Source organism: Pinus tabuliformis, chromosome X (assembly GCF_031772625.1).
Source record: "Pinus tabuliformis cultivar Carrire ecotype Pingquan chromosome X, CPIR1, whole genome shotgun sequence".
Lineage (NCBI taxonomy): Eukaryota > Viridiplantae > Streptophyta > Pinopsida > Pinales > Pinaceae > Pinus > Pinus tabuliformis.
Genome location: NC_142308.1, coordinates 1,746,776,616 through 1,746,799,969, shown reverse-complemented (window position 1 = coordinate 1,746,799,969; position 23,354 = coordinate 1,746,776,616).

Sequence of the window (23,354 nt, the reverse complement as noted above, 5' to 3'; positions counted from 1 at the left end):
ATCAATCTCACTATGCCCAAACCTACAATAATAAACAAGATAAATAATGAAACCAGACTGAAAGGTTTGTTGTCATTCGGCGGCAAGTTCACATGCAAGCATGATAGCTTCAATATCATTGCCATTCACATGGAAAATGGGCACACTTAAAGCCTTTGCGGCATTAGTACAATACTGTGAGGATCTGCCAGATTCAAGATCAGTAGTGAAAGCAACCTGATTATTAATTACAATATGAACGGTCCCGCCAGTAGTGTAGTTCGGCAAAGCACTGAGATGCAAATTCTTGTAAACCACCCCTTGTTCGGCAAAACTTCCGTCTCCATGAATCAAAATCCACATATTCTTTATTCGATCCTTGTCAGTAGAGTAATATGACTCTGCCCTAGTTTTTCCTATAACGACAGGATCCACTGCCTCGAGATGGCTGGGGTTGGCAAACTAGGTGTTTTCCTTCATCTCTTTATCTGTCATAAATGCCCCTTAACTCAATTGACATCTTATGCGTTTCTATCACAATTTCTGCCTGATGTAGAACCATCTCATATGAGAGAAAATTTTTGGGATTATCTCTATAGATATCACTACAAAGGTCACAATAATCGGGCCTTACCCTGAGAAAATTACTTAATCTAAAACATGAAAACGGTTTTGTTGATTGATTTTAATAACAAAAATTTGCTAAAAAAAAGAAAAAAAAATTAGAGATACCTGTTACCAGAAGGTTAGCAAGAGTTTCAGGAAGGGTTCCTAGGATATGTGTCGTCGTTTTTCCTTTATGTTCTAAGGACTTTGGGACGAAGTCCATTGTTAAGAGTGGGTGTATGTAGTTCCCACTCTAGTTTCCTAACCCTAATATGACATTATCTTAGATACTTTATTCTTTGAGGACCTCAGGTTGAGGAATCTTGACAGATAACTCTATTATTAGTGATTGTGACATTAGTGGTTGTGATGTTTATGTATGTTCTCCATTGACATTATGATGATAATAGTATTAATGGTTAGGTATGTTCTAACATTAATGGTTATGCACGTTCTCTATTGATATTACGATGATTGTGGCATAAATGGTTATGTTTGTTCTCTATTGAATTTATGCTGATGATAGCACTAAAGGATATGTATGGTCTCTATTGATATCATGATGATGATAGCTTTGATGGATAGGTATGTTGTCTATTAATGTTATGATGTCGATAGCTTTAATGTATCTATGTTTCCATTGATGTTATAATGATGATAGACATGATGGATGTGTCCCCTATTTTACCTACTTGCATTAGTTCTGGTTCACAATGACCAATAATGCAAATGACTAGGTGATGTTAATGATGCTATTATGACAATGACTAACACTAAGAAACATTTTTACTAATGATTATTGAGTATGGAAGGAAACCATCAGAGGCACTCGCATATTACGAGTTGATGACACCTGGTTTCATGAAAATTTATATTATTTTATCTTTGAAATTCTAAGTCGATTTTGAAACCTGCTATATATGTTTATCTATATTCTGATGATATGTTAATGGTTGCAGGCACATACTAATTGCATGAAAGAATGAATCACATATGGGTGATGGGGATGTACAAGTGGATGGAACTACATGGGAAGGGTGGGACAGTGTCCCTAATCTCACCCACTAGCACTCCCGCCGTGACTCGGGCTAGAAAGGTTGAAACACCTTCGCCTTGATGATCTGATATTCACACTATGAGTGACATCATTTGAATATTTATTTTTTAAAGCTATTACAGACTCATGTGCTGGTGTGTGTTCTGTGTTATCGAAGCAATGGATCGATCAGATTGCTAATACACAGATAATAAAATGGAAAGACAACAGAGAAATAGAGTAAGCAAACACAAAGACACAAGAAATTTTAATAAGGAGTTCACCCTATTCTCCAGGGCTACATCTCCGGTCCACCTTTCAGTGGTGGCCTATTTTACTGTTCCTTTAAGAAGATAATTACAATACAGGGACTCAATGTCAGTTCTCCTGAAGTATGTTTTGCTTGGCAGGGTGGTCCTTTGATTCCCCAAGCCATTGGAGTGCACAGACCCTTCTTCTTCCTACCAGCTCTGTGACATTATGGTCTACAGTGGAAAGAGCCAAGTGTGGTGCTCAGTCCAGATAGATTCCTCTAAGGTATGGCTTGAATTTCTCAAGATCTCTAGTGCTCGATGCTGCCTCTGGTCAGCTCAGCCCTCTGTCCTCTTTCTGTTTTGCTTTACTGTCTTCTTTCTCTATTTTCGGTCTCTCGGTGTTCAGTCCTCCACTCGAGGTTTACTATTCCACTTCTTCGTCTCTTGACTTCGACTAACTATCTAACTATGTATTCTATCCCTGTTCATGGCTTTTAGCCATTGGTTCCAATGGTTGTTCAGTTCCTCTTTCACCTCTTTCAATTCACCTTTTGTAGCTACACTTGGAGTTCCCTGTTCAGTGTCATCATTAGTGCTCAGGGAGTGGCCACATGTCCTCCTCTAAATGGCACCAACCTGCTTCGTCAGTTTGTTTATTCAGTTACGTCGTGGATCAAGTCTTTCCTCCACTGTGGCTATCAAAAGGACTCCAAATCTTTCTAAAACGTGGTGTATTCCCTTGTCGATTCCGCTTCCTCCATTGGGCATGATATTAGTCATCCGATCTGGGTCCCCTAGATCCAACGCCATACGCATGTTTCATGTGGTTGACTTGCTCGACTGATAGCACGTGATCAATGGTGGTTTTCTCTCCCCTCCACTTGCCATGCGTCTGTCGATGAATGGGATCGCTCTACTTTCGTTCAAAACCTCTTACCGTTTATGGGCACCCCGATCAATACTGCCAGTTTTCCAGAGCACAGGTCCCGCATTTGTACTTTCAACGCTTTTTCTTTTCTGCCCATGGCTCTTCAGCTTCCCATGCGTCCATGTGCTCGGGCTTCCTCCTTCACGGCCTTGTTCGCCCAGTGATGCGCGATTAGCGCTAATTGCACATCAAAAATCACCTTGTTTTCCTGATCCAGGGCTCACAGGGGCTACTTTGACCTCCTCTGTAGTCTCCATGGGCCTCGGTTAGCGTGCTTTGACTGAGGTCCTCGTCATTCCATGCTGGCTGCCATTGCCACTGGTTCAGGGTGTTTTTTATCATTGTTTTGGATTCTTTAGAGATTTGTTCTGACCTGATATAGTCATGGTTCTTTGATTTTCTTCTATGGATCCAATTTGGATAACGACCTTCCCACTGAGAAAAAGCTTTTGGACCACCAAAAGTTGGTTTTCAAGCATCGATTAAGTCAAGGTATTACTTTCTCACTTGTCCAATCTCAATCCACTTTGCGCTGCTCGACTTTGAACCTTTGATCCCAATCCTGAGGTACTTATCATTTCCTCTGTGCATCATTCTCAGCTTCTTGTCCAACACTGTTTCTTCCTACAATTCATTAAGATATTTAGGTAGCAGGTCATCAATAGAAGGAAAATGACTTTGCTCTTCAGGGTCCTCAATCATTGAAGGTTCAAACAATCTCAAGCAATATGCATTTACGACTGAGTAGATGTGCATGTAAACTAGTAAATCAAGGCAAAAAGGATTTTCCCCAATCTTTTCAAGTATCCTAAAAGGTCCATACCTGATAGGCTTTAGCTTTTTACCTTCATTTTGCATCCTGTCCTTGTAGATATATAGCTAGACTAGGTCTCCAACTTGAAAACTATGCTCCATCCGATGCTTGTCATGCCTAGCCTTGTACTTGGCTTGCCTCTTTTCCAGTTGTTCCTGTACTTCCTGGTGGATCTCTTGGATCTGTTCAATGAACCTAGTTGCCTTGTCCACATCACTGTGTCCATCAACCATGGTATCCTTACCAAAGATAAAATCTTGGCTTGGCTCTTTTCCAGCTATTCCTATACTGCCTGGTGGATCTCCTGGATCTGTTCAATGAACCTAGTTGCCTTGTCCACATCACTGTGTCCATCAACCATGGTATCCTTACCAAAGAAAAAATTCCAAAGGAGACCTTGGTGTGAAATAAAAACACGTCTCAAAAGGAGATCTCTGTGTAGAAGAGTGTTTGGTTATGTTGTAAACATGTTGCACATAACACAAGTGTTCATCCCAAGGCTTAGGATGTTTGCTGCAATATCCTCTCAGTAACTACATCACCGTCCTATTCACTACTTCTGTTTGGCTGTCTGTTTGTGGATGAAAAGTTGTGATTTTCTTCAGTTTGGTGTCCATCAGTTCCCACAGACTTGACCAAAACATCCCCACAAATCGGGTGTCTCGATTAGATACAATGGAATTGGGTAATCCAAAATGAACCCATACATGTTGAAAGAAAAATTTTGCAGTCTGTTCAGCTGTAATTTGTTTACTACAAGGTATCAAAATTCACATTTTGCTGAACCTATACACAACAACATATAGATAATCATGACCTTTCTTAGATTTAGGCAGTCCTCCAACAAAATCCATGGAAACACTTTCCCAAGGGTGAGAAGGAACTGGCAATGGAGTGTACAAGCCTAGTTTTCTATTGTTGGGCTTGCTTTTAGCACACATGGCACACCCTCTTACATATCTAGAAACTGTCTCATTCATTTTCAGCTAATAGCAGAATCTTTGCAGCTCTGCAACTGTTTTACTTACCCCAAAGTAACTTAATATCAGAGAAGTGTGTGCTTCCCTAATTATCTTTATCCTCTTAGTTTGTGGAATGCAGAGTTTCCCACAATGGTATAAGAGTCGGTCCTTCACATGATAGTCCAATTCTTCTACTCTTTTGCCTTGACTCAAAGTTGCATATACATCTTTAAAGTCCATATCCTGAGCATATTTTTCTATGTAGCTTTCATGTAGCACAAAATTACGCTTAAGTATGGTAGATGCATTTATAATGGGTCTAGATAACATGTTTGCAACCTTGTTATGTATGCCCTTTTTATATCTGATGACTAAACGAAACTGTTGTAGAAAACCCATCCATCTGTAATGTCTTGATTGCTACAACTTAGTTTGGGAGTGTAGATATTGAAGTGGCTGATGATTAGTATGTATTACTGTCTCTTTGCCCATTAAGTAATGTTTCCACCTTTTCACACTCTGAACTAATGCATGCAATTCTTTATCATATGTAGGATAGTTAACTACTGCAAGATCAAAAGTCTCAGAATAATAACATATGGGTTTATTGTTCTGTGTCAACAATGCTCCCATGGCATAGTCACTGGCATCAATTTGGATCTCAAATGGTCTTTGCAGATCTGGCAGTGCTAGTACAGGTGTTGTACTAATCTTTTCTTTTAAGGTGTCAAAGGCTTTCTGATGTTTGCCTCCCCACTGAAACACCTTATTCAATCTTGTTAAGGCATGTAAGGGAGCTGCAATCGAGGAGAAGTTAGAAATGAACTTCCTCCAATATTGTGCTGCTCCTAAGAAACTTCTCACATTTGTAGCAAACTTGGGTTTAGGCCAGTTCACAATGATTACAACTTTAGAGGGATCTATTTTCAATTCACCTCCCCCTATTATATGACCCAAGTAGTTTAGAGATCTTTTTCCAAATTCACATTTTGAGAGTTTAACATAAAGTTTTTCTCTTTTCAAAGCATCTAATGTCTGCTTAACATGCTTTAAATTTTATTCCCACGTTTTACTAGAAATTAGAATGTCATCCAGATACAAAATAGCAAAATCATCAAGAAAAGGTCTGAGTACATCATTCATTGATCTCATGAAAGTAGCAGGAGCATTAATTAAGCCAAAAGGCATAACCAGCCATTCATACAATCCTTGCTTTGTTTTGAAAGCAGTCTTCCATGCATCTTTCTCTGCAACTCTAACCTAATGGTATCCACTGTGCAAGTCCAGCTTGGTGAAATAAATAGTTTCCTTCAATTGATCTAAAAGATCATCTATGCGAGGAAGGGGATAACGATTTTTTATTGTTATCTTATTTAGTGCTTGATAATCAATGCAGATTCTCGACGATCCATCTTTCTTTCTCACCAAAACGACTTGTGACCCACATGGTGATGTGCTAGGCCTGATGAACCCTTTCTCGAGAAAATCCTACACCTGCTTCTTGATTTTATCATTCTCTAAAGTAGAAAACCTATACACCCCAATGTTAGGCAATGGAACTTCTTGTTGCAAAATAATATCATGTACTATTCCCTTTTTGGGTGGTAGACCTTTAGGTTCTTGAAACAAGACATCATACTCTAAAACAACCTTTTCTATATCAGCTTGTTGTTTAGCATTACAACCCTCAAATACATTGGTTTTATTGGGTTTCTTTTCCTTTACAACCATAAGTAATAATTGTTTACACGAATTTATCATTCTTTTCATATGTCCTGAGTTTATGAGAGTATAATTATTCTTGAGCTTATGAGCTATTACAAAGTATTCGATTCCATATTTAGCAAGTAGATACTTGTTCTCAGCTCTATAGAAAATAGCCTTTCCATCATACAATTAAGCACTTCCTAAAACAATTCCACATATATCCAAAGAAATTATGTCTAACTCAACCTCATCTACAAATGCTGACCCAAAAGAAAACTTGAGTTTGCAATGTCTAGTCACTTGTAGTTGTGCATTATCATTCAACCATCCTAATGGGCATGGTTTCTTGTGAGGTGTAGTTGCTAATCCCAATTTCTTTACAATTGCTTCAGAAATTAGATTTACTTGTGAGCCACTATCAAACAATGTATCAATCTTTTGATTTTTCAAAATAAATCGAATATGGAAAAGCTCATGTCTTTTTCTCTCATTTTCTTCATCAATAATAGATTGAGCAGAATTACTAGTAGATGCTTCAGAATTCTTACCTTTTATACCTGTGGCTTCTATAGTTGTTTCATCTCCCGAGTCTGATCCCAAATCTTTCTGAAAAGCTGCAGCAGTCTTCTTCTTCTTTCTCTCTGACTTCTTAGGTCTCAGCTCTGGATGTAGAACCCAACAATGCTCATCATCACGCCCCTCCTTTTTACAGTGAGTGCATGAAGCAGTGGCTTTCTGTGCAGTGTTAGCCTTCCTTGCTTTCCACTTCTTCTTTCTTTTCTCCTTGATCTTGCTTACAGTGGATTGGGATGGTCCCCCCAACTTCTGAATTTCCATTCCTTCCTCTAGCTTATAGATGAGTAGCTTGTAAAAATACCTCATCTATACTAGTGGGATTAAACATGAGGATGGTATGCCTCATGTAGCTGTGTAGACCACCAATGTACTTCAAAAGAGTCTCTGGTGAGTCTAGTGAGATACCCAACATCAATGCTCTCTTTCTGAATTCTTGAGTATACCCTTGCACACTTTTCTCCTTCAACTGTCAAAGAGTTTGCCAACTCATCATGGCTTGTTGCATGTAGGCCAATGGATAGAACTGCTTTTTGATTACAGTAACAAATTCACTCTAGATAGAGATCGTCTTGCCATGTATTTTCAAATCAACTTGGCTTATGCCTTCCCACCAAACCACGGCAGTGCCTCCTAGGCATAAGCTTGCTAGTTGGATCTTACTCTTGTCTGAGTCTATGTTCAGTACCCTACAATACACATCAATTTGTCTAATCCAATTTTCCATCTTTTCAACATTTAGCTCTCGATCATATATAGGAAAATCAAATTTAACATCTAGCTTAATCAAAGATGCTTTCTTATTATGCACAGGGCTATTAGGAGGCGTGAGAAAGCTTTCCTATTTCCCCTTTCCTTTGGAGTGGTCATGGAAGTGAGACTCATCTTCTTCTTTATCTTTTTTATAACTTGATGAATCTTCCACCTTATTCTTTCTAAAGTCTCTGTACATTTCTTCTACCATAGACTTTATAGCTAGGAAACTCTCTATGAATTGAGGGTCTAGCCCCACAGAACCTTCCTCTGACATTGTCTTCCGAGGATAGACTCTCCCAATTTCAGGATTAGTTTCCACCAACTCTCTTTCTCCTAATTTGAGCTTTGATCTAGTGAGCATTCATAGCTAAATCAACACAAGGTGGTCTAACCTTACAGCCTAAAGCTTTGATACCACTTGATCTGATATTCACCCTATGAGTGACATCAGTTAAAGATTTATTGTTTAAAGGTATTATATACTCATCTGTTAGTGTGTGTTCTATGTTATCGAAGCAATGGATCGATCAGATTTCCAATACACAAACAATAAAATGGAAAGACAACAGAGAAATACAGTAAGAAAACATAAAGACACAAGAAATTCTAATAAGGAGTTCACCTTATTCTCCAGGGCTACATCTCCAGTCCAGCTCTCAGTGGTGGCCTTGTTTTATTGTGCCTTTAAGCAGATAATTACAATACAAGGACTCAATGTGAGTTCTCCTAAAGTAGGTTTTGCTTGACACGGTGGTTCTTACATTCCCCAAGGCACTGGAGTGAACAAACCATTCTTCTTCCTACCAGCTCTGTGACATTCTGGTCTACAGTGGAAAGATCTAAATGTGGTGCTTAGTCTAGACAGATTCCTCTACGGGATGGCTTGAATCTCTCAAGCTCTCTGGTGATTGATGCTACCTCTGGTCAGCTTGGCCCTTTCTCCTCTTTCTGCTTTGCTTTACTATCTTCTTTCTTTGTTTTCTATCTCTCGGTGTTCGGTCCTCCACTCGGGGTTCACTATTCCACTTGTTCATCTCTCGACTTCGACTAACTATCTAACTGTGTATTTTGTCCCTGTTCATGGCTTTTAGCCATTCGTTCCAATGCCTATTGTGTTCCTCTTCCACCTCTGTCGATTTACCTTCTACAGCTACGCTTGGAGTTCCCTGTTCGGCATCATAATCAGTGCTTAGGGACTGGCCACATGTCCTCCTCTAAACGGCGCTAGCCTGCTTCGTCAGTTCATTTCTTCAGTTACGTTGTGGATGAAGTCTTTCCTCCACCGTGGCGATAAAACGGATTCCAAATCTTTCTAAAACACGTCATATTCCTTTGTCGATTCTGCTTCCTCCATCGGGCACGATCTCAGCCATCCGATTCGGGTCCCGCAGATCCAACGCCATATGCATGTTTCGCGCAGTTGACTTGGTTGAATAATAACGCGTGATCAACGATGGTTTTCTCTCATCTTCGCTTACCATGCGTCGATCGATGAATGGGATCGCTCCGCTCTCCTCCAAAACCTCTTACCATTTGTGGGCACCCTGATCAATACCAACAGTTTTCCAAGGCGTGAGTCCCACCTTTGTACTTTCAGTGCTTTTTCTTTGCCGCCCATGGTTCTCCGGCTTCCCATGTGTCTGTGTGCTTGGGCTTCCTCCTTCATGGCCCTTTCACCTAGCAATGCGCGATTAGCGCTAATCGCACATCAAAAAATCACCTTGTTTTCCCAATACGGGGCTCCCATGGGCTACTTTGACCTCCTGCACAGTCTCCATGGGCCTCGGTTAGCACCTTTGACCGAGGTCCTCGTCATTCCACACTGGCTGCCATTGCCACTAGTTCAGGGTGTTTTTTTATCATTGTTTTGGATTCTGTAGAAATTTGTTCTGACCTAATACAGTCATGGTTCTTTGACAGTATTCTATGGATCCAATTTAGATCACTTGAAAATCACGATGCCATGAGGGTAGGTCCCAAGGTTGGGTCACTCATGAGGATTTTACCGGGGGGCATGCATCAAGGTGGATTCCTTCATCCCCGACACCATTATTCTCGCTATAGCAGGCAATGTAAGAGATGATAGTGGTTTATGTTGTTGCACCTATACTTTCCCCTCGTAATCACTAAATTCTTGAAGGGCAAGTGGTGTGGCACCCTTGCAACTTCAAAGGAATTTCTTGAAGGGCACGACCAACTTGGCACCCTTGGCATCACAAATAAGCTATTAGGCGTGGCACCCTTGGAACTTCAAGGGACATTCTTGAAGGGCACAACCAAACTTGGCACCCTTGTAATCATTAAAAATAAATTAAATAATAAATATAATCGAGGAATGAAAACTAGGTAAATTTACATCGAGGGTAAATGATGTTAGAAACCGAGGTAATTAAATCAAAAATAAAGCTTTGGTTAAGAGGATCATAAGAAGAAATAAAATAGGTTACCATAAGAACTCTACCCTTGCCATGTTGGAAAATAGTAGGTAGATTATGTAGTTTAATTAGGTAAAAGGGGGAATAGGGACATAATTGTAAGGATAAAGATTGATTCTAAAATATTTAAACTAATTAAGAGAAGAGGATGGTGAATTAAAATAAGATTAATAAATTAAATTCTAGAGAAATGTAGAGAACCTCCATGTGGCAACAACCAACATAAGAATATCCATCTAAGAGATAGCTTGAGTTAAATTAGGGAGTAGATAAGGGATCAAATCTTGACTCATTAATTGACTTTAGTAATGAACACAAATTAAGGAGTAAAAAGGGGGATCAAGAGGTAACTAGGAGAAGAATTAGGAATCTTGATTGAGGTGAGGAAAATATTAGTTTTAAATTAAAATTTAAGTAAATAATTTTGGAGACCCTTGATGAGAGAGTGACACATGGGTGGGTGAATAATCAAACTATTGAATTATAAAAAAAAATTAATTATGCATGACATGCCAAGTGTCACCTATGAGGACTCCTATAAAAGAAGGGGCAAGCCATGAGATAAGGGACTTTTGGGAACCCTATTGTTGGATGGATGAGACTATGTCAGAGCAGTGATTACGAAACTATAGTGAGTTTGTTGAGGTAGAGGATTTTAGAGAGGGGACTCTTGAGCCAAGGAGTGCTCTCCTCTACCAGCTATTGCATTCCTCCATTGTACAACCCCATTGCAGCTTGGGGGTCTGCGGGGAAGACGAGTACCTAAAGAGTAAGCTGGGATATTAACCGGTGGGTGATCGCATTCAGATCAAGTATGTCATCATTCACTCTCAGAGGTGACCATCAACAAGGGAAGACAAGTAACAAAAAATCAAGTGGAGTCTTGTCTTCTGGTGAATGGTACATGTGTGGTGCAATATTATTTGTATGATTTCTTTATGGCCTTAGTTAAATATATGTAAATCTTATGATATGTTCAGTGAAATGAATTTTAGGAATGTGTTAGACAGTGCTGAATAAATTGAATTCCCAATGTTTTTCCTCTTCTGGTTGTCTTTTATTATGAAAAATATATAGTATAGAACTGGGCCTTACAAAACCCTCTCTTTGACATCTGAGGGTATTTGGATGTGATGCATATGTACATGTTCCAAAGGAGAAACAAACCAAGTTGGATAGTAAATCTAAAAATGCATCTTCATTGGGTGTAAGGATGGTTTAAAGGGTTATAAGCTTTAGAACCCAATAACAAGGAAGGTTGTGTACAACGAGATGTGGTGTTTAGAGAGGTAAAATATGTTATTAAACATGAAGTCCAACCAAAGGAACCTAATAAGATAGAGTTTGAGCTTAAGGAGGAAGAATCAGACTCTACAACAGAGGAGGAATCAGAAGATGAAGAGCCACACACTCCGAGTGTGAGAAGATCAGTTCGGGAAGGAAGGAAGCCAGAAAGGTATAGTCCATCTGCTTTCTGTTCAAATTTTGCTTTATCTATTACTAATGATGATCTTAGAACTATGAAGGAAGCAGTAGATTCAAAGGATGGCAAAATCTGGAAAGAGGCCATGGTTGATGAAATGGAATATTTGCATAAAAATGAGGCTTGGGATTTGGTGGAGTTGTCGGCTGGAAGGAAAGCCATTGGTAGCAAATGGTTGTTTAAGAAGAGGAAAAATGCAGAATGAAAGGTGGAGAAATACAAAGCTCAGTTGGTAGAAAAAGGTTATTCCGAGGTGCCGGGAATGGATTTTGGTGATATTTTTTCTCCTGTTTCCAAGGTAACTTCTGTTAGAATACTTTTATTTGTTGCTATTTCTTTTGATTTTATGGTAGAACAGATGGATGTGAAGACAACATTTCTTCATTGGGATCTGGAAGAGGAAATCTACATGAAGCAACTTGGAGGATTTGTGGTGAAGGGTAAGAAAGAACTCATATGCAAGTTAAAGAAGTCTATGTATGGGTTAAAACAGTCACCAAGGATGTGGTATCAGAAATTTGATACATTTATATAGGGACTTGGCTTCACCAGAAGTAAAGCAGACCACTGTGTGTATTTTAAATTAATTGGTCACTGTGTTATTTATCTGGTCTTGTATGTGGATGATATGTTGGTGGTTGGAAATGACAAAGAAATTATCCAGGATTTTAAGACCCAATTGTCCTCCAAATTTGACATGAACGATCTTGGTGCTGCAACCTATATTTTTGGCATGGAAATTAAAAGAGATCGGGCAAAGAGGAAGCTCTGGTTAAACCAGAGGAAGTATGTTGAGACAATACTGCAGAGATTTAATATGCAGGATAGTAAACTGGTGAAGGTTCCTATTCCTGTAGGTGTGAAGTTATCTGCTGAACAGTGTCCCAAGACACAAGAAGAGGAAGAGGACATGTCCCATGTTCCATATGCAAGTGCAATCGGTAGCCTGATGTATGCAATGGTCTGTACTAGACTAGACATTGCACATGTAGTGGGAGTATTGAGTAGGTTTATGTCAAAACCTGGGAAGGAGCACTAGACAACAGTGAAGCGAGTTTTCAGGTATTTGCGCGGCACTAGTGATTATGTTTTTTGCTACCAAGGAAGAGCAGGATTGGACAGAGTGTTGGATATTTGTGGCTTTGTTGATGCAGACAGGGCTAAAAATCTGGGTTAGAGAATATCTACAAGTTAATATGTGTTTAACCTATTTGGAGGTGCAGTCAGTTGGATGAGTAAGAAACAATCCCTAATGGCACTATAAACTATAGAGGCAGAATACATGGAAGCCACTCATGCAAGCAAGGAAGTAGTTTGGTTGTAGACATTGTTTTCAAGTATGGGGTTAGTATAGGGAGCTATAAGGATAGATTGTGACAACCAAAGTGCAATTTTCTTGGCAAAGAACCCTACATATCATTCGAAGACAAAGCACATTGATGTTCAGTATCACTTTTTGAAGGATATGATAGAAGACAAAACGGTGTTGCTGGTAAAGGTGGACACTTTGAAGAATACTACAGATGCATTGACAAAATCTATGAGCTCAGAGAAGTTATCTTGGTGTATAGAAACAATGGGCATTGTAGGGCTGGATATATGACTAAGCTCTATTGTGGCTCCCTATGGAAAGAAAACAACAAGTGGGAGAATGTTCGGTTGTGTTATATTCTTTCCATGACTAGCCGACGTAGTTAAATGGGGGGTTAGACGGGGGGTGGAGCGCCCCCTTCATTGTGTTGATTGCATAGCGGGGGTGTTACAGGGGGTTTGAGGGGTGCAGGTAACCCTCCTCTATGGGGTCTGGGATAATTTTGTTTTTTGGACCTTATATTAGGTTGGGTAGACCTACCTATGGTTTTGTGCATGATTTTCGCACATGGTTTTGGATGTGATGGTTTTCGGCCCATGGTTTTGGACGTGATGGTTTTTGGTCCATGGTATTGGATGCGTCGGCATGTATAAATATGTATTGTAACATTGAAAGGAACATAATGAAAAATCAAGCTGGTAGTCCTGATTTTGGGATCTGAGGGAAAATCTCTATGTGTATGTGTTTTATGTGTTATGCTCTCGCATTGTTTATTTTTTGTGTTTTAGAATTCATATGCAAGTAATTTATGTACATGGATAAAACCTACATGTTTAATGCTTCAATTGCTTCTTGGAAAAATGATAGGTTGCTTGATTTAGGAGCAAATTTCCACATGACTTTTAGAAGAAACCTTTTTGAAGAATTTATTGACAATGTTGATGGATCAATTTACTTTGCGGACAAATCAAAAATCAAGCCATCATGGCTTGGGACAATCAGGCTCAAATTGCCTGGTCTTCTAGACTTTCTTCTGCATGATGTTTTATATCTCCCACAACTGAGGAGAAACTTCTTGTCCTTGGTCCACATCCGCTAGAAAGGAAAATCCATTCATATGTTTGATGACAAGTTTGAGGTGAGAAAAGCATCATATCACTCACTTGTCATGATGGGGATAGAAGAAGAAAGGCTTCTCAAGTTGCAAGGTACCTCGGCTTGTGCAAAAAATTTCTCATACAATTCTCATTATGATGAAGGTACATTTCCATCAAGTTTATTATGGAATTCTAGATTCAAACACTTGAGCTATGGAAACCTCCGCTTGTTGAAGAAAAACGGTATTACTAATTTGCCTACAATTCCTAGGAAGCTTAAGCAATGTGATGCTTCCATTCTAGGAAAGCATAACAAACAGTCTTTTCATGATTCACATTCCAAAGCAGATAGAAAATTGAACTCGTTCATTCAAATTTATGTGGTCCAATGCATGTTCATTCTACAAATGGAAATAAATATATGATGATATTTATTGATGACTACACCAGAATGTGTTGGGTTTATTGATTGAAGAACAAATATGATGCTTTTCAAACACCCAAGAACTTTCATACATGGATTGAAAATGATGCACAATCTCATATTGGCTATATTTGCACTGATAATGTAAAAGAATACACTTCAAATGAATTTTAAAAATATCTCTGCCAATATGGGATCAAACATCAAACAATTGTTCCTTATAATCCCCAACAGAACATAGTAGCTGAAAGAATGAATAGGACAATCTTAAATATGGTGCGCTCCATGATGTTTTTCAAGAATGTAAAGTTGATGTTTTGGCTGATGGAGTTTTATGTGCTATATATGTAAAGAATAGATGTCCATCTAATGCTACTAGAAACAAGACTCCTTGTGAAATGTGGTATGGGCACATTCCTTCGGTAAAACATCTCAGGGTCTTTGGTTCCAACTGTTATGCCTTGATACCAAAGGTACATAGAAACAAACTTGGTGCAAGGAGTCACAAGTGTATCTTCTTAGGGTATTCAAACATATCCAAAGCATAGTGTCTATATGATGAAGTTAATAAAAAGTTTGTTGTATCTAGAGATGTAATCTTTCTTGAATCATCCAAGGTTGACAATGTTGTTGAGCGGCAACTTGATCACTTGGAAAGATTCACAAATGTAAAATCATTTCAAGAATTTGATAATCAAATTCCACAGCTTGAAGGGGGGTTCCTATTCTTGATCAATTCGTGGAATCTTTTAAAGCACTCTCTCCCCCGCATGAAACTCCAACCATTGATGATACTTTGAGTGATGTGATTGAAAAAATTGGGAGACTTAAATTTGATTTAGTCCCAACTCAATCAACTGAGCAGCCTGAACCATCTCAGAAAGGTCCCCCAAAGTGGCTGACAAAGACACTTGAAATTGTTCATCCTGATGAGGTTGGAAAGATAGGAACAAGAAATTCAACCTGGAAAAATGGAGGTGATGTAGATGACTATGATTCACCTATTGATATGGATGTTTCTTATTATTTTGAATTGAATACGTCTACACGTTTTGAACCAACTTCCTTCAAAGAAGCCGCTTCTCATGATGAATGGAAAGAAGCGATGCAAAAGGAATATGATGTCTTGATAAAGAATGGCAATTGGAAGCTGGTTGATCCTCCATTGGGAACCAAACCAATTGGTTGCAAGTGGGTCTACAAGAACAAGTATAAAGTTGATGGCTCACTTGACAAGCACAAAGCTAGGCTTATGGCAAAAGGTTTTTCACAGAAGGGGTTGATTATGAGGAGACATTTTCCCCCACAAAAAAATGGGTTTAGGGTTTAGAGTTTCCAAACATAGACACACTTTTCCCTATGAGCTCAGAATGGTTGGAAAGTCCATCAAATGGATGTAAAAACTACTTTATTAAATGGAGATCTAAAAGAAAATGTTTTTATGTCCTAGGCTGAAGGATTTGTTGTGAAAGGACATGAACATAAAGTATGCAAACTTGTGAAATCCTTGTATTTCCTCAATCAAGCGTCACGAGCCTGGTACAAAAAATTAACTGAGCATCTTATGAAACTCAATTTCAAATATTATGATCTTGATTATGTAATTTTGTTTGTCAAAAAAGTTGGCAAAACAGTTGCATATCTTTTGGTATATGTATGTTAGAGTCCTATAGTGATAGGATTCATAATTTTGAATTCGCTGAGGTTAACTCTTGTAATATTGTACATACCTTTGCTTTCTGCAAATGTTTTCCATATTAAAATTAAAAAATGTAAAGAGGGTATGTCCTAAAAGAAATATTAAAGGACAAGAAAAATAATAAAAGATAAAAACAAATACAAAAAATGATAAAATATGAACCCCAAACAAAAAAGTAGATCATGAAAGTGTGCAAGTTCAAATGCCACTACTTTTACTTTACTGTCTTAAATAATGGTTGTGTGTAGCTTGTCATATATGCCACAACCCATGATAGTCAAATTGCTTAATCTCGACTACTTCATGCCTTGAATTTCATGCATATAGTTAGAGAAAAAAATCTGACCAAATAGTTTAATCTTGGCAGATCATTAGATAGACAGAGAAATAAAATGATCTCATTAGTTTAATTTGAGATGTTGGAAGATATAAGGTTAGAAGTAGATATTTTGTTTTATAAAAGAATAAAGGAAAGAAAAGGGCTTGCTAGCTTTAGTGCACCCACCAAAGTGAAGAAAAAAAGTTAGGGTAGCTAAAAGTGTAAGTAAGGAAAGCTTGCAGAAATAGAAGTCATTTGGAGCATAAGAACTACTATCATGCTTAACTATGTGTTTCAAGTGTGCAAGAGTGTTTATCAATGAAAAAAACATGATCATAAGCTGATTTTCCTAACTCCCCCTTCACTACATTTCACCCCCACTATATATTCACTAACTCCCCTTTTACCCCTTCATGGCTTATGAAAACCCCTTCCCCCTGATTTTTACTCGTACCCCTTAATTTCACACATTTCCCTAGTAAATTACTCCTAAAATCCATTCCCCTAAGTGTGAAACCCCCTTTCCCCCTTTTAAAATCATGTTTTCCCTTTAAATAATTACCCAAAACCCCTCTAAAACCTTTATCCTAACTCTAAAAACTCCCTGCCTCACTAACTCCACCACTTAACCATTTCGCCGACTAAACTTGGGTTTAACCCGCTACCCTGGTGAGGTAAACTAGTCCCGCTGTCCTTAAAACTCTGCATTTTAAATTAATCCTCACTTAAACATGGGTTAATTACTCTAAATAGTGATTAAAACCCATGGGTCCCACTAACCTTCACCCAATCACCTGACCACGCAACTTTCCAATGTGATGGCCATCTGATCATCCACCCCCAGATCTAATGACCATCGCCCATATTGCGATCGCATGATGTCCGAACAGCTCGAGAGCACGCGATATGGGCGGTTTTGCTTGAGTCGCATTTGCCAACGTGTCGGCGTTTGGCATAGATCGTGTTACCCCGAAAAAATACCGTCTGACCCCTATAAGCAGTACGATGACCTCTAAAACCATTTCCCTTCCAAAATCAAAACCAACATTGTTTGTAAAACATTTTTTCCCCACCATCTTTCCAACCGGTCACGGTTAAAAGCCTTCCAACCTTCATTTTCACCCTTTTTTCTCTCGAATCACATTGTTGAAACTCTGAGGCACCCACGCATTCCAAACTCCTGTGACTAATTGTCAACCATCAGAGCCTTTCCATGCCACCATTGCACACCATCCTAGCTGCCAAAGCCCTCTGTAAACCCCAATTGAAAACTAGTTGCAGCCCCGACCATGAATTCTATGGATTTAAGCATAAAACTAGAATTGTCCTCTCTTTAATGAACGAACATTAAATTTTGAAAATAACTGAAAGAATTTGATTAATTTCAATTTAAATTGAGAGTCTAGCATTTCCAAAGTACCAAAACCCCAACCTGCAACCTGCTCACACCCTACCCTAGTCATTCAATTACTCAAATTTCACTCCCAAAGCCATATAAAGTCCAATTTTCCACATTTCATCTCAAAAATGGCTGCCCCAACCTCTCTGGATATCAGACTAGGGACAACCACTAACTTAAAAATTGACCACTTGGCCCTGGCAGACAAGGATTTTCAAATCAAAGACACAGTCACCCAAGACAACTTTCTGAGAATCCATTGTTGGGCTAAGAATAGATTCTTGAACAAAGTATATGATATCCAACTTTGGGACTCAAATCTACCCAATTATACACTCCCAGAAGCCCATCCATTCCAAAACATTGTACATTTCTACCATGCATGCTACATACCTAGCCAAAGGGCTATAATCGCTCCAAACCAGGACTTCTTGTTTTCAATTATTGTTGAATCCATCAACTAGATGCTTCAAATCCAACCCAGCGACAATTTGACTCCTCTGTCCAATGCACACCTATTGGACCTATACACCACATTGGACCCAGCTAAGATCAAACAAATTTTTTAAAATTTCATCATTGAGGAGTGCCATACTCCTACGGACATTCCACCGTATGTTTTTGCTATTTTTTCAGGGACTAGCAAGAGAATAATCTCCATGGTCTCATGTATCCTAGGATTCACATCAGATGAGTTTGTAGATGAGATAATCATAGCCTTCTTATCCATTTTCACTCCAGGCCAACCTTCTGCCATTATGTATGATTATTCCCAGTTCATTGTAGACAGAATCCATGAACAATTCACTCAATTGCCACTGAAAGAGTATTCAAATACTCTTCAATCTTGTTTCATATGTTCTTGTATTATCAAACAGATAACTTCCCAATGAAGATTCATAAAACATATACCAGGGGAAAGGAAATATCAGTTATTTACTGGACACCCTTGGTCCAGAGGTATAACACAACATCCACATACAAAGACTTCATAGATTCTTTTGTTCACTCTGTCATGAACATGTTGACTTCTAGCACTCAACCTAGAATGAGTAGTGAGATCAAGAGAGTATTGCAACTGGAAAAGAATAGCAGAGTAGGATACTGGTACATCTACTAGAATCATACTGAAATTAGGATCTATGACTGTGAGTTAACCCCCTACAGATTGCTTAAGTATCTCCCAATGAGATTATTTTCCCTGGAATACTTCAAACAAATGATAGGTGTGGATGAGGTCAAATTCCTAGCTGCTAGGAAGAAAACATAGTTTAAGATGAAAAACCAAATGGGCCCTTTCATTTGCAACACCAGAGAGGCTGGGCTTGAAGATGATAAGATACTCGAGTGATTCAAACTCAAGAATAGTTTCATCTGGCATTAGGACCCTCATGGGGTTATAAGCAAACTCAGAAAAAAGGTTAAGCTGGGACCTTACATCCACTGCCCCATGCCTGACATTCAACAATATGCTAATCAGTCAGAATGGGTAGAGAAAACATTGATAGATAAGGAAAACACAGTGGTGGATGTGGAGAACACCATGATTGACTTGGAGAAATAATTTGACCAAAGCTCTTTCTTGCAGTTCCCAGAGTTGGGAGAGCCAATGAATATCCCTGCTATCATTCAGATTCCTGCTAATGAGGAGAAAAATCCCAAAAGAAATAGGGAGGAAGCATCAAGCTCTGCTATGGACACCACTGATCAGCAGGTCCAACTAAGAAAAAGGGCCAAAATGAATCCTTTGTATGAACAAGAAGAAAACATTGCATTAGCAGAAATGATTGATACTGATGCAATGGGGCAAAGGAGTAGAAAAACAACTGAGACTGTTGCATCAGCAGAAACACAACAACCCTCCTCTTCAAACACCCAAATTATACAGAGACAGAAGAATGTGGAGGTGTCTTCCTTTGTTAGGCCAGCTGACAAGGAAGCATATATCAAGGAAATATTCAAGGAGATTAAAATGAGGAAAGAGAAGCTCAAGGTAGACGCTTATGCCAAGTACATGTAGATGACACCACCAAATTAGAGTAGATTGATGTCAGCCTTTGACATCAAAGAAGTTAAAATGCAGGTGTCTTTCCTACAGCCTACTATAAAGCACCCTAAAACCACAAAAGACTACAAGAAGACCGACTTTCAGGTCTTAGCTAGGGATGTCCATCCCATAGATCAAATAAAATTTCACAAGAAGGCTGGAGAGATGATCTACTCCATCCTCACAACAAAATAAATGGCAGAATTCAAGCTCAGGGACTCATTAGAGAATGTGACATAATAGTACAAAGTAGAAAAGGCATCTTCCATCGCCAAAGACACAAGAATCAAATCCTTAGAAGACCTGATCATTGAGTTGGGCCTTGACACAAAGGACATCAACGGTACTGAATAGTTGATTAAGAAGAAAAATGAAGACATTGCAGCCCTTAAGAAACAGCTCAAGCTACCTCAGTCTCAACACCCTCGGACAAAAGAAGTCCTAGAAATCCAAACAAATCATAAAGAGATGATGGACTTGGTGCCGCAACTCAATGACCAGTTGAAGGAAATGGAAAAGGAAATAGATAGCTTGATCCAGCTCAAACAATCTAGTCTAGATAGTGCTCCTCCAACTGTCATTCATACAGTGACCACAGCTATGCCTTCCACATTGGGAGAAGCATTAGCTCCCACTGGTCCAATGGCCATTGCATTAACAATAACTACATCAGCAATGACATCAATAGAAATAGGTACCACAACTAATGATGCAAATAGGCTGTTCAAGGCAATGGAAGAAATGTTCATTCAGACCAGTGAAATGAACAAATTAAAAGAGAAACTTACCAGCCTAGAGACAGATTGTAGGTTAGCCCAGATAATGCACAAGGATGAACAACAGAAGGCTGCCAGAATGAATGAGAGAGGGAAAATCCTGGAGAAGGAATTGACACTAAGTGAGCCTTTGGGAAAGGCCAAGCAAATATTATGGGCCAATATCGTTGACTCTGTCAATGATATTTGGCCATCTATCCAGGTCATTTTTTAACAGATAGACTTGATCAAACATGCTATAGAATCCATCCACAAGGTCAAAGAAGAACTTGGAGAAATGCCAGAGGAAGCAATAAGAATTATCCAATTCCTCAACTCCAAGAACAAATATGAGCTACAAGAACTTGACATACCTTACAGGACAGGTAAATTTTTTGAATTCAAAAGGGTCCTAGCTAAGAGAAATTTAATGTTAAATTTAGAGGATAAGTGTCAAACCATGCAACTAGACATTGACAGGTTTATGAACAAGTTTGAGCTTCTGAGAGAAAAGGGACTCCCTAGTCCCTTAGTCATTGGTCCCTCCTAAGCGCTTAATGACTCCAAGTGGTCTAGTCTAGGTCTCTAGGTGGATCCGTAGTGATGGAGTGCCACATGAGGACTATAATACAAAAATCAGGGAAATGGCCAAAGAATAGGCAAATACCTCATTAATGAGTGGTATACCAACTGGCAGAATATTATACCAGACTTTTGAAAATCTGTTTTACCTCTAGCATGAGGTGAAACACTTATTTATCAATAAGACTACTTTTGAAAAATATATAGAGGATGATGAAATATATAGGAAAATGCTCAACATCCAATTACTATTTGAAGAAACATGGCAAAAACTGAATGATTTGCTGTAGTAAAAACACAGTAAATTATAAACAATAAATTATAAGTGGATAGTAAAAAGTAAATGAGCACGATAAAAGGATGAAGATAGGTCAGCACAGTGAAAGTGTATCAGGTGAAAGAGTATCAGATGAAAGATGAATGTCAAACAGACTATCCAGTGTGAAATCCAAACAGCCTGCCAGCATAAAGGGATAAAAATCAAAGCATAAAAACCAGCAGAACCAAAATAATAGGGACAACATGAAACAATGCAATAGCTGTCTCTATCTTCTTGCAAGAAGAAGTTTTCCTTTTCCTAGATTAATTCTCAAATTAGTTTGAGATATTTTGTAATAAACTTTTGTATAAATACTTCCAAATTCTAAGTATTATGGTGGAGTATTTTACATTGGTAGAGTTATTGTGATCTTGAACCTAAGGGTGATTGTACTATTTTCAAGTCAACGGAATAGAGCAAGTCATAAAAGCATTTTGCTACAGGATTCATGAGATAAGCCATTTGCAGTGAAATACTTTCCTTGTGTTATTGTGTTACTTTTCTTTTGTGTTTTCATAATCTTAAATGTGTTATAAAATTTAAATGAATTAACTGGAAATATCATACAAAATTTGTTTAATTACACTCTGTTTTGCACAATTATTTATTTACATGTCTTCTTCGGATACTTAGATTTGAGAACCCTTAACTGCTCTCCTATCCCAGTTGATTTCTTCTGCTCCTTCCAAAGTCTGGCCTAGGGAACCCTTAATTGCTCCCAGGATCCGATTTGAAACCATTTACCATTTAGCCTATGAGATTTGCATTAACTCATCTATCTTGTCCTATAGACACTGTTCTTAGAACCCAATCCAGTCTTGTTTGTCAGAGATCCGACTCCATAGTCCAATGGAATAAGCCAAAGCTCTGTCCATCTAAGTAAAGTGATCCCACCACCAAAATTTCAAAACAAAACCCAAGCACAAGCAATAACTAGCCTAAAATGATCTTTACTAAAATAAAATTAAATCTTAAAGAGAAAACCCTCTCTGGGCATCACGAAGGCTAGGTCCTGATCTACAAAAGTGGTTTCTGGTTACCTCTGGTTTTTCTTTCTTCTTACTTCAAAAGAATTATTAGAGTGATAAAATTTCTGGTGACCATATTGTGGACTTCGATTCTCAGTCTCATAAACCTTTAAGGAAACCTTAAATTAAATCTTAAGCCCCTTAAGGTCATTATCCGAATTAAATTTAAGAAAATCATAAAAACAGTTTAAAAACTTAAAATTTTGGCTCCTAAGAAGATTCACTATACCAGGGCAAACCCAGATCCAAACCCTGCAACTATAGTTGATGACCTAGACAAAATTCTAAGGAGACCAAAAATGAAGAAACTCAGGCAAGTAGTAGCCAGTTAGACAGAGCCAATTCATTCCCTAAGGAATTGTCCACTTTAGAGGAAATCCCTTTTGATTTGTCATTTGACGTCTCACTATTTAGAACTAAATCTGAGAATGCCATCCATGAAACAATCTTAGACCCTGAGTTTACTCAACTCATTGAATCAAAAAGGGTCATCCAGATTTAGATAAATTTGTCTTGGACGTTTGAAAAGTTATAAGCCTTGACCTCTACGTTGATCAACAATATAGATAGTGCTTACCTTTAGCAATATTTTGAGGTAGCTGCCCTTACTGTTGTTGCCTCTCAAATTGCTGCACAGTGTTCACTCATTGTAAATACCCCTTCTTTTACCACAACTTCACCAATTGTATCTACCAAAATCCAATCACCTGAGCTAGTTATTAACTAACCATCTTCGTCATCATCTAGTTCACCTCCATCAGTTTCAAGTCCTTCCTCAAGCACTACAACTTTATCCCCAAGTCAAACTAGAATCACAACAATGGGAAACTAATATGCTCC